This window comes from Carlito syrichta, unplaced genomic scaffold (assembly GCF_000164805.1).
Source record: "Carlito syrichta isolate Samal-C Ts95f unplaced genomic scaffold, Tarsius_syrichta-2.0.1 Scaffold304015, whole genome shotgun sequence".
Classification (NCBI taxonomy): domain Eukaryota; kingdom Metazoa; phylum Chordata; class Mammalia; order Primates; family Tarsiidae; genus Carlito; species Carlito syrichta.
Genome location: NW_007248111.1, coordinates 439,745 through 453,600, shown reverse-complemented (window position 1 = coordinate 453,600; position 13,856 = coordinate 439,745). Strand labels below are relative to the sequence as shown.

At 34.8% G+C, this 13,856-nt stretch overlaps 1 pseudogene; it reads right to left on the bottom strand.

Annotated features, from left to right (window-relative positions):
* Window positions 1-259: 259 nt before the first annotated feature.
* On the bottom strand, window positions 260-752 carry LOC103261802 (annotated as a pseudogene).
* Window positions 753-13,856: the final 13,104 nt, after the last annotated feature.

Genomic DNA, 13,856 nt, shown 5'->3' with positions numbered 1-13,856 from the left:
TCAGTAAAATGAGACACATAGCAGCTCGCCTGTACCAGGCTTGTTATGGGAATGTGAGATGAAGACTATAAAGCACCTAGATATATGATAAAAAGCATTTTATAATTATTGTTGTGGGGAAAAAGTTTCCTTGAAAGCAATGCCATGGCAATAAGGCCTTGAATCCCCCTACTATCCAGAGTTCAAGATGGGCCTGGAGGGGAGAGGATAGGAGATGTGAGTAAAGCAGTGAAGGAGCTGTCATTCTTTTTTTTTTAAGGTATATAAACTATTTATTAACAGACAAGGCCTACAGACTTTTATTTCTTCTTGGATACATCCCCATGGTATGACACCCAGTGGTCTTGATGTGCTGGCCTCGAACACAAAGACCCCAGAAGTGGCGTAGCCCTCTATGGGCCTGAATCTTCTTCAGTCACTCCAGGTCTTCACAGAGCTTGTTGTCTAGACCATTGACCAAGACCTGGCTGTATTTTTCATCCTACATCCTTCTGTCTGTTTAAGAACCAGTCTGGGATCTTGTACTGGTGTGGATTCTGCATAATGGTGATCACACGTTCCACCTCATTCTCGGTGAGTTCTCCTGCCCTCTTGGTGAGATCAAAGTCTGCTTTCCTCAACGCCACATGAGCACAACTTCAGCCCCCACTCTCAATGGCAGTGATGGCAAAGGCTATTTTCTGCCACCCAATGATGTTGGTGTTGAGTACTTGCAAAATGTACTGGAACTTCTCAGGGATCGCTGGAGACATGGCAGCACAAACAGCAGCATGTAGGCCTCCCATGAAAGAGAGCGGAGCTGTCAGTCCCATACACCAGCTGGGATCTTGCTAGAAATGCAGAGTCTCAGACCTCATTCCAAACCCACTAAACCAGCAGCTGCATTTTAACATAATCCACAGGTGACACAAGTGCACATTAGAAAGGGAGAAGCATTGTTAGATAGTTCCTCTTCCTCTGCCTCTATTCTTTTCTTTTCACTTCTGACAGGAAGGCCTTGTCAGGCAAATACACAACTTCTTCTTTTGAAGTGGCTCAAAAATAATAACAAAAAAGAGTAATGGTGAACAACATATGCCATGCATTGTTCTGAGGACTTGACACATATGAATTTATTTAAGTAAACTATAACACTACAAAATGGGTATTATTAACATCCCCCACTCTGCAATCGAAGATACTGAGGCACAGAGAGGTTAAGGCCCTTACCAAGGATTATACAGCTAGAAAATACAGGTTCCTGGACTAGAACCCAGGCATTTTAGGACTAGAGTTCTTGCTCTTGACCATGACAAACTCCAGCTTCCCTTTTTACTTTTCCAAACCATGAGTGAACCAAAACACATGATCCAAGCAATGATGCACCTGCATCTTCCCTCTGGGCAAATATTTGACCCCAGTGTTTCTTAGTAATCTAGAAGTGAATCTAGAAGTTTCTAGAAGGTTCACAAGCCTCAGTCTGCCCCCACTGCTTTTGTCAGAATACAAAGCTGATTTTCTTCTCCCTAGACCTAGGCAGTAGCTTTCTCAGCAGACTTGCAGCCTATGGTCTTTCTCCCACTCCAGACTGTATCTAACCAGTTTTCATTCTATCCAGTTTTCATTCTAAAGGGCAGTTCTTGTCACCTATTCCCATGTCAAAACTTCAAGAACGTCCCTATTTGAGTAAAATTTGCCTGCCTCTCCTTGACATTCCAGTTGCTTCCTAGGTCTTGCCTCAAGCCTGCCTTTCCAAACTATTAATATATCCAAACATCCCTTTCCTCCAAAACATGCATACTCATGGTGTGACCCAGCTATGCTCAATTTTTGACTGTCATGGCTTTGTCTTTTTCTAGAATGCCATTTTCCATATCCTGTCTGCCTGAGCCATACCCAGGCCCCACACAGATACCATATTGTCAGGAGATTTTTCTACATTTACAAAGTCAAGATTCATCTTTCTTTCTCCCCTTTTCCTGTTGAACGCTGTGACTCACTCATAGAACTTACCACACCCTGCCTCATGCTAATAGTGGGCATGTGCCCTGTACTAGGCTAGTTAAATGTTCTTTCAATAAAAATATTGACTGTAGATAATGAACTCTACTCAATCTACTTTCGAATTCAACTTCCTGAGGCACATTTATTCAGCTCTCTCCATGAAGTGTCTGGGCATTTAAGCAATTACTTGATAGTAAGTAAGGGAACGGGTGGTAGAAGTCCTCCTTACCCTGCAGCAGACCACCCTGAGAAATTGGACGCAGTCATTGATTTTTTTTAACCGACATGAAAAGCAATCTTGCATCGATAGCAATGAAGAGGTTTCTGGCTTTCCTACCTTTTTGCTTTGCTCTCTTTATACCTAAGTTTATTTTACATACAAATGTTTTTAAAAATACATTTTAAAAATAGGTTGAATCCTAACCATTGTCACAAATAGCTCATTTTCTTAAAAGTTATATACTCTTTACATAACAATTTACTTCTAAAAATCCTAATAAATTATTATTAATACACACAAGGATGTTCATTACAGGATGGCTTACATTAGCAAAAATTTTAAAATGACCTAAATGTTCAAAATGGTCGTGATTGAATACACCATGATATATCCAATCAGTGGCATTCTCCTTACCAGTTAAAATTATTTTGAAAATATTGGAAACAAGTTCATGGCATATTTTTTGACTAAACAGAAAGTATATGAAAGAATAGAAAAAGCAGAAAGAGACCTACACAAATATGTTCAACTGATTTTTTTACAAAGATGCAAAAACAATTCAATGAAAGAATAGGGTTTTTTTCAACATATGATACTGGAGCAATTGAAAATTCATAGGCAAAGATTAAAGTAAGTAGATAAAATAAAAATAAATTTTGTCATAGATCTCATACTTTATACAAAAACATCACTTAAACATAAGGTGTAGAACTAAAAAAACGTGTGGAAGAAAGCATAAGAGAAAATCTTTGAGACCTAGGACTGGGTGAAGAGTTATTGTATAAGAAATTGTAAGGATGAAGCATACATAAAAAAGAAAAATTAATAATTTGGGCTACATCACTATTTAAAACTTTTGTTCTAAAAGGGCACTAATAAGAGAACGAATAGACAACGTACAGACTGTGTAAAAGTATTTGCCAACCACATATCTGTCAAAGGACTGGAATCTAGAATATATAAGAAATTCTCAAAACTCAGCAAGAAACAAATAATTTTTTTAAAAAATCTAATTAGAAAAGGCAAATAACATGAATTTCATCAAAGAGAAGATGGACATGGTAAATAAACACATGAGAAGATATTAAACATTATTAGCCATTAAGGAAATGCAAATTAAAGCCACAATGAGATGTTCCTACACACCTATCAGTATGTCTAAAATAAAAACTGGTGATAGTGCCACATGTGGACAAAGATATGGAGAAGCTGAATCATCCATTAATTCCTGGTGGAAATGTAAAATGGCACAGTTAGTCTGGAACTCTGGAAGACAACTTGTCAGTTTCTTAATAATAAAAAAAATTAAATGTGTGCCTATCATTCAATCTAGCAATCACATTTCTTAGGCATCTATTTAAGAGAAATACAAACTTATGTACACCCAAAAGTTGTACATTATTGTTCATAGTAGCTTTGTTTGTAATAGTAAAAAACTGGAAATGACCTAAATATCCTTCAATGATCAATAAACTGTGGTTTCTCCATACCATGGAATACTACTCAGCATTATAAAGAAATGAACTACTGATATACAGAGCAATTTAGGTGGCGCTCAGGGAAATTATAAAGATGAAAATAGCCAATATGAAAAGGCTACACATGCAGAATTCCACTTATATAGCATTAACAAAATAACAAAATTATAAAGATGAAAATATATTGACTGCCAGGGGTTACACATAGGGTAGAAGAAGGAAGGAGAATGGGTGTGACTACAAAGGAGAACCAGCAGAGAAGTAACTCCAGGGATCTATCTTGATTATGGTGGCAGTTACACAAATCTATGCATAGTATCAAATTGCATGGAACTATATATGGAGACAAGAGCATGCGCGCGCACGCACACACAGGTAAATCCTGTGAGTTTTAAAGCCTGTAATGCAGTGATGTCAGTTTTCTGCTTTTCATACAGTACTATATTTATATAAAATGCAACCTGGAGGAAGCAGGGTGAAGGATATGTTAGACTCTTTGTACTATTTTTGCAATTTTCTGTAGTTCATAATTATTTCAAAATGTTAGAAGTCTATAAAACAATATGTATACTATAACTATGAACAAATAATTTTTTTAAATCAATATTTTTTATTATGATGTTGTGGGGTACAGTTAAGGGTATACAAATATGCTTCATTTAGGCCCTCTTGTTGATAACAGGTGTCTCCCTATCCCCAGACAGATGTTTACTACTATTAGTCCCATTCCCCTCCCCCTCCCCCCCATAGTTTGCCACCACTGTCAGTCATTTTCTTATGGTAGTGCATTGGATGATCAAGGTCCACTATATGAGTGAGAACATGTGACACTCAGATCTTTGTTTCTGTGAGAGGTCACTCAGTATTATAGATTCTAGTTCCATCTAGGTTGCTGCGAAATTCATGATTTTGTTCTTTTTCATGGCTGCATAGTATTCCATCGTGTATATGTACCACTTTTTTTAATCCAGTCCTCTTTTGATGGACAGCATGGTTGGTTCCAGGTTCTTGCTATTGTGAACAATGCTGCAATAAACATTCGTGTGCAGGTATCTTTTTTATAGAGTGATTTGAGTTCTTCAGGATATATTCCCAGTAGGGGGATTGCAGGGTCATATGGGAGGTTGATATTTAGAGCTTTTAGGAATTGCCTCACTGCTTTCCATAGAGGTTGCACTAGTTTACACTCCCACCAACAGTATAGGAGTGTTCCCTTTTCACCACACCCTCTCCAACAACTGTTATTTTTTGAGTTATTGATAATTGCCATTCTGACTGGAGTTTGGTGGTATCTCAGTGTGGTTTTGATTTGCATTTCCCTGATAATTAGTGAGGTTGAGCATTTCTTCATGTGTGTGTTGGCTGCTCAGATGTCTTCCTTTGTGAAGTGTCTGTTCATATCTTTTGCCCATTTTATAATGAGGTTTTTTTTTTTTCTTTTCAGCACATTTGAGTTCCTTGTAGATCCAAGATGTTAAGCCTTTGTCAGACCTGGAGTTGGCAAATACTTTTTCCCAGTCTGTAGGCTGTCTCCCTGCTCTCTTGATGGTTTCTTTGGCTTTGCAGAAGCTTGTCAGTTTAATGAGGTCCCATTTGTCTATTTTATCCCTTATGACCTGTGAGTTTTGGGTTTTGTTCAGGAATTGGATGCCAGTTCCAATTTCCATGAGGGTATGTCCTTCATTTTCTAAGGTTCTTATGGTTTGAGGTTTTACATTTAGGTCTCTGATCCATTTGGAGTTAATTTTTGTATATGGGGATAGGTAGGGGTCCTGTTTCAATCTTCTTCATGTGGTCAGCCAGTTTTCCCAGCACCATTTACTGAATAGGTTCTCTTCTCCCCAGTGGTAGGTGGTAGAGGTTTTGTCGAAGATGAGTTGATTGAGAAATTGAGGTTTTGCTTAACAAATAATTTTAAGTTGATATCTATAACTGGAAATTTTAAGTCCTAATTATAATTACTGACCAATATAAAACTTAAAGAGGAAATGCCACATTCATTTGGGATGGTATAATTGTGTCCTAGGAGTTTGTCCTAAGGACAAAGTATCTTTTTATTTAGATTTAGACTTGACTAAGACGAAATTTAACCATAATTTAGTTTTAAATTTTATTAAGATTAAATATAGAGATAATTTTAAATCCCACATAAATGTAAACCATAGTGTTAGTGTTTTCCTATAAATTTGGAAATCTTGTACATATGTGATATTTACACTATTATAATATTTAGTTAATTTGGAATATTAGAAATTTATTGGCTACTTGAATGTATTCTACAGATTAGCTTATATTTCTAATTTAAAATATAATAGAATAAATAATTTAAAATATTAGTATTAGTTAAAAGTAAAAGAACATAATATTCATCATATTTAAAGCTTTAATATGACAGATTCACAAGTTATTTAAGTTTTAGAGATTTATTAAATAACAGAAATATTTAAAATATTAATTTTGTATTTAACATATAGCATATAGTAAATTTATAAATGCATTATAAAATTTAAGGAAAATAAATTTAGTTTATTAAACACTTTAACATCATTCTGTATTTTATATTAATTTACAAACACATTCATCACATTTTCTAAGAACTCAGAAAGATAGACACCTCTCTACTTTTGTTTAGTAAGAAGGTATGCAGGCCTGGAAAGCAGGCTTTTCAGAAGGGTGTTTTGTCCCCTGCCCTCCTCTTGAAATGAGATGAGCATGAGTTTTGGTGTCAGAACCAACTGAGTATGAATCCCAACTCTGACTCTGACCAGATAGTTTGCCTTGAGAGAAAGTCATTCAACCACTCAGAACCTGGTCGCTTATCTGTAAAATGAAAACAGTAATACCTGCTCATATAACAATACTTGTTACATAGCAGGCACTTTATTAAAGGGACTTTCCCTTTCTTCCCTTAACCTTATGGATAACCTTATGGATATTTTGTACCTGATCATGTTTCTTTTTTAGCTTGTGGCCTGGGGCAGCACCCCTATTGATTGGGTTATGCACCTCTGTGGGTATATTTCACCCTTGGCTTCACTGTTGCTCAACCTTTATTTTCCCTGTGCTTAACCTTCCTCTGGTAGAGGTGGTCCCTGTCACATGACATCTTTGTTTTGGAGCCATCTTAAATTCTTTGTGGAATGTGTTGGGACGGAGGGTACTAAATGCTTACTGCTTCCCTTTCCCTCCCTTTCTTCTAGGCACCAGAAGAAAACCCCTTCCTCTCTCTGCAGCAAATAGATCTTTCTGGGTTTAAGAGAGCCCACCCTGCCTCAAGCAGGCCCACAGATTTCTATTTAAAGTAGATCTAATAAGGAAGTGGCAGGCAGAATCATTTAATATGTTCAGCACTCGATTCCTCAGAGCAGACTTAGCTGCTCTGTGTGAAACCCAAGCAAAACCTTAATCTTCAACCAGCTCTCACCTGTTATCCAGCTTGTTTCTGATCAAGAAATTAAAGTTGATGTTTGAAAGTAACTAAGAAAACACAATTAGAAAGGAACTCTATTTTAATGGAAGTATATGATACATTCCAAAAATAAGTAGATGTCCCAATGTGTAACCTGATTTTTTTTGTTGTTCAATTTTGGCAGTTAGTCATAAAATATTATTATAGTTATTGGTCAGACATTTCTTTTCTCCCGTCGAAAAGCACTGTCACTGAAAAATAGAGATACAACTCATGTCCTCTAAACATTAATAGTGAAAAGACTCATGCAAATAAGTATGAAAATTTTTTCTGTGACTCTTGAGTGGGATTAAGGTATGTGTGTTCCAGTGTATATGTTTAAAATCCTTCCACCTGGTCAAAATGCTTTCAAAAGAGAGAATAGCTGATACCTCTTGTTCAGACTGTAAAGTATTGTGATTACAGTGAAAAGCATGGCCCCTCTTGAAGTTTAGTTTTTTACTTCTTTTATTTGAGTATAAAGCCAAAAAGGAGGTTTCTTTAAGATGTCCTAATAGAAGCTTTTGAATGATCTGCAGAGGTAGCATTGAGGTGAATGGAGTCCATCAAGATTTGCCAGAAGTATAAAATAATTACCGAAAGGATTCCATTAGAGACAAAAGCTACCTGGACTAATAGAGACAGAAAAGGCTGACCCTTTTCAGACTCTTAACTTTCTCTAATGGATGGCCTTAAGTTGAAATCAAGACTCAACTGAATCATTAATTCTTAAAGGAAAAATATTGAGCATAGTGGCATATAAGCAAAAGCTGAAAATGTGGTAAGATAGAATTATCTTTCAGTTAAAGATTGAAATGAAAAGTATATATATATTACCATTTTTGAACTCATGGATATAGAGGCTAAACAATGGGATATATTCTCATAAAGTAAAATTTAATTTTAAGAAATTAGTTTTAAGAAACAGGCTGCCTTTAACAAGTACAATGTGTGTCAACTCAACTAAAAGGTATCTGTACATATTCTAGATAGTTGCCATTAGACTCATATGTTACCTATTAGGCAAAGCAGAGTATTCTTTGACTAGTAATTGACCTATGCGTCAAATCCTTTGCTCCGAGGGAATCATGAAAGTGCTCCTCCAACACAAAGTCTTGGAGGTGTACTTTGCAGTGCACACGTCAGTAGCCAACATGCAAAACACACACTGACATATATGTAGACTGGCATATATGCATGCATAGCACGCACACCTAACTAGGGTAAAATGGATCAAATCTCTAAAATTATCTAAAATTTCCTGTGTTTGTTGAAAGCAGTAACTGATGCCTTTGCCTCTGGTTGCTTCAAAGCACTTCATTGCCGCTGGGTAGAAGTGTTCTGAGTGTCAGATTGGTAATTAAGTGGTTTGTTATGGAGGGAAAATTGCTAATAATAATAAAGGTACTGCCATTGTCTGAGTGTAGGGTCAGCAAAAGTCAAGGATGTCAAGGAGAAAGGCGAGATTGTAGAGGAGGCATTTTGGTTGTCATTTAAGTTAATATTAGGTTGCTCCTGACAAGCAAAACAAGGCCAGTAATAGGGAAGTAAAAGCAAAGGACTTATTTTAAAATCTCAGCTGTAGCACTAGGAGAATTAAAAATTCTGTATCATTTGAATGGGCATATCAGTACACTCAATATACTGGTTAAAAATTAGATCATCGATCAATTGGATCAGTACTCAAACAAATATTCTGAGAGAAGGTGGGCAAACCTAAAGCGCAATGAATGAATCAACTTTCTTAAGAATTACATATCATAGATGTAATTTTACACTGAAGATAACAAATAATCTGTAATAATGACTCAGTAGATTCTGGAAATACATTTCTATCAAGTTCTAATTTATCTCATTGAAACTATGAAGTATTTAAATATATTATTAAAGTTATTATTTTGACCAACAGGAAAATACTGATTAAATAAATATGTACATACAAACACTTAAATGTATATAAGAGAGTGAGTCAAGTATAATATAGACTTATTAATAAAATGTTTTATGAAATATAAGATAATCTCTTTTGGTATAATATGTCCTAACTGCTACTCTTAGAACTTCAACTTCAGAGTATCTTTTGTCTCACGTGTTTGTGTTATAATATTTATGTGGATATAGTTTTAAGGCAATTTTCATATACTTTTTTCAAAAAAAATTTATGAAGTAAATGAGACAAATATTATAATTAGCTTCATTTTACAGGTGAAACTACTGAAGCTCAGAAGGTTCAAGTAAGTGATTTACCCCAAAGTCACACAACAACAAAGTGGTGGAGTCTGGAATGGAATCCATCTTCTGATGACTTCAAATAGTGAGGGGTGTGAGTGTGTATAGATAGTGACAGGGCGGGTAGTATTGGTGATTACTCTTCATAGTTGAAGATGCTCAAGCTGATGGACTTTGTGACAGAGTGATTTTCTCAGTGACAGAGAAACAGGAAGGGAAGGGAAGAGCTAGGAAGGGAGTGAAGAAGAGAAAATAAAAGGAAAAATAATAATAAATGGATGTCACATTTCCACAGGACATGGGAAAATGATGTCTGTTTGGTGAATGTTTAACATTTTTCTTGTGAGATGTTTTTCAGTTTGTGACTCACTCATATGCCTTTCAGATCACATGACACCTTTGTTCCAAAAAGAGACACTACATTACAAACAACTAAAATTGTCATCCAACTCAGTGTCAGCTAATGGAGACTAAGCTATTTACAAGAGAATATCATCACAAGCATGACTTTTAACAATAAAACGTTGGTAAAACTAAAGTAGGATGTAGATTGCCAGCACTTAATAGTATTGTGAGATTTAGATGAAAGCTGTTGAAATAAACATATATTGGTATTGGAAATAAAGGTTAGAATGTTTATTATGATAAGGTTTTTCTGCTTAAAAATCTCTTATTTTTATATTTGATTCTTGAATGGGAAATATTTCCTATGGTATGCTATATCTAGAAATGTCTGCATGTACCTTTAAGTATGAAAAATGCATTTCCTTATTGTGTATACTAGAATTTTTTTAATTTTTAATTTTAAAGATGTGGGGTATACAAATGTTCATTAAGCAGATACCATTGTTGATGAGCTGCCCCTCTCCTGGTAGTTTCCCACTACTGCCAATCCTACCCCCCTTCCCCTGGCAGGTTCTCATTAACACCAATCCCTTTCTTATTGTATTATAATAACTGTTCAAGGTCTGCTTGTGAGTGAGAACTTGTGATACTCAGTTTTCTGTTTCTGTGATAGATCTCTGAGTATGAAAGACTCTAAATCCAACCAAGTTGCTGTGAAGTCTGTATGTTTATCCTTCTTTATGCCTGCATAATATTTCATTGTAGAATTTTTATAATAGTCAAAGATTTAATGTGTCCCAATGGATTAGAGTAATTTATAATTACCTCTAAAGGTATGTCTTGAGAGAAAAATCAATGAGTGTGAAGCTTTCTCTACAAATTTGAACCTTGCCAAGAGTGAGTGACCAATCTAACTGCCCAGCAGTGTATCTCTATTAGCAGGGCTCATAAATTGAACAAAAAATTAGTGAACATTTTAGGATATGAATAAGAAAAATATTGAAATGTCTACTTAGTTCCCTACATTATAGTGAGAGTTTGTTTTACAGGGTTTCCCTTCCCCTCAAATATGTATGCAACTATAATTTGCCAGCAAGGCAAACTCTAGTGGAGTAAGAGTGTTTAAGTATTATATATTTCAGTTGTTGACAGAATAGATAAGGTCCAAATGCTATTTTGGTTTTGTAGACAATACTAATAAATGATTTGGAAGAGGGTATATCAGAATCTGAATGTTCTGGAAATGCTGAAATGTTTTCACTATATATCAAAATATAAATTCCATTAATTATGCATCTACATTACACTCTGGGCAGAAACAGGAAAAAGATGAAAATTTCTTTCTAACATGTTTTTCAGGTTTGCAAGTCGCTATCATATGCTGAATGGATAGCTCAACTATTCAGGAGTGAGTGGACCCCAGGGGATGCAAATACCAGGGCAGTAGGCCTACCAATAAGAAGCTTTTTAAAATGAAAGAATATTTGGATTCCCCAGGCACATAAAGAAAACAGAAAAGGATAATGGTGCACATTCGAATAGCCCAAATGTCATGTTGATCATTAGGTAACAATATGCATTTAATAAATTAAACCAAGCTCACCTAATGAGTTAACTTTAGGATACAGTGTTAGGATAAATATATTCTACATTGTAAGAAAAGAGACAAAAGCCTTGACTATTTGATGAAGTGATATTGTCAGAATATGTTCAGGGCCAAGTATTTTAAAATGTTGATAAATTACTAGGTTCATTTGTCATTAAATATAGCCAACTATATTTACATTTTAAATGTCTAATTGAGAAGGTATTGGAGATAATCTGCCTACTCAATTAACTGCTCTTGGGATATGGTTCAAGGACAAGCAGAGGAAGAGAGGAAAGTTTATTTCAAAAGGCTCAGGTGAATAATTAAAAAACACTTTGAATTGGGTTTCTTTCCCTTCCTTGTTCTTTATATTTTACATAAAGAGAAAGAAAAAATCTAACATTATCAATAATTAAACAGGTTTAAAAATCTTTTAAAAAGCTCAAACTCAAGTTACTTACTGGTAATACCTTGAGCTGAAAATGCTTAAATATGATTCACATGGAACAAATCAGTTTTAGGTTTCAACATGCATTTCAATCTGAAGCAGTTTTCAGAATCGAACTAAACATATTAGCAAAACATTATTTATTTGAGATCAGCAGGTGCATTTGAAAACGAGTTTCCCTTTAAAGAGGAGTAATAGCACCTTTTGCTTAAAATTTTATTTTCTTGTTGTTATACCCTGGGTCTTTGTTTTAATTATTGTTTTATTCTCTTTTACCTTGAACAAATAATTTTATTTAGATTCTGTATGTTAGTGACCAACCTCTGCCTCTCTCCAAAATCCATCTTGTCTGTTAAGAGACTTTTTGAATGAAGTTATACAAACTCGAGTCAATTAGCCACATGTATTTTTTTTTAACTTTTCAGTCCTTGTTCTGAGCAAATGAAAAAGCAACTAACATTCATTTTTTTCTCTTTCTTTTTGTCTTTTGAAAGAATCAGTTAGATAATATGTGTTTAACAGGAGATTAGAGGATCTAATTTGTAATTTATTTATGCCTTATTTGTAACTATTGTGCAATAAATTCTATTCTTTTTATGTCTGCAAAGATATAGGTTACATAAATGTCAACATGAAAATAATTTGAAGTTTTATTTTAAGTTGTTGATGTATGGAGATTGAAGCTGTCATTGTGCTGATAAGAAAAGGAATGAAGAATTTCCCATGATAGATGAAAATCTTGAGTAAGACCTTGAATTTATAATATTTTAAATTATGTATATTAGCATCCAGTACATAAATATTGGCAAGGCTACTCTCAAAAAATTGACACTCTTTTTTTTTCTTTTACAATGAAATGTTCGATGGAAGATTACATACTGTGTCTCAGACAGAGTCAAACACTTAATGTCCACTGGACTAGTGCAAAATGAAACCAATAAACTAGAAAATAAGAGCACCACACTTGCTTTCAGACTGTTAAGTCTCCAATGTTTAACCATTGTGTGAAACATTTAAACATTTTGTCATATTTTTAAATTACAGATGGGTCCTTGAGTCATTTTCTTTATAGCACATCACTCACTGTTGATAAATTACCCACATCTCACATGAGTTTGGCACCAACAGCCATGTTTGTATGGGATTTAGAGAAGGAAGGTGCTCATCTTTTGTTGTAGAGACTGTTGCTTCTGTCTTACTTCATTCACTTGAATTAACACTTCAGAAACTGACTTTTTTTTAACTTTTGAATTTTTTTATTTTAAAATTGTGGGGTACAATTCAAGGTTGGGTACAAAAATATTCATCATGAGGCTTGCCCCCAGGCAGATTTTGAATGTCACTCCCACCTCCCTGCTCCCCCTCTCCCCGCAGTTTCCCACCACTACTGTGAATCCTTTTCTTATAGTATTACGGTAGTTGTTCATGGCCCACTTATGAGTGAGAACATGTGATACTCAGTTCTCTGCAGAAACTGACTTTAATGTGTGTGATTTTTCTGTTTGTTTTACACATGTAACAAATATTAATGTTTTAATTAAGCTTTAATGTCAGCCTAGCATAACTTTTTATGAAAAATAAAATACTTATATTTTTAAACCACTCTTGAAAAAAGATAGGCAGAAGAGTAAAAAAAAATTTTTAAGTAATAAAATGTTCGAGATAAAAATGTTCTAAGCCGATGAATAGCAAGGATAAATTTGTTTACTGGCATATAACATTAAGGAATAATATAGAATTACAGAATTTAACCTTAACGGTGATTCATTTCAATACTCTCATGTATAAGTGAAAAAGCCTCAAACCCCTAGAGTTAGTTGCCTTGTCTAAAAACTATAGTACAAGTGATCAGAAGAGTTACCTATTCATTTATTCAGCAAATATTGTTGGAAACCCTAGTATATGTTGAGTATGGTGGGAGATTCAAAGATGAAAAAAATAAGATCATATTTGTTACTCATAAGAAATTGACAGGTAGTAGAGTAGAAAAGCATGCAGAAATAACTAAACTATAAAGAGAATATGATTCATACTATAAGGATGATTCAAGCAAAAGGGACTACAAGATTTGGAAGAACGAGCAAAGATTAGAACTCGGATCTTCTTTTTTTCCCCCA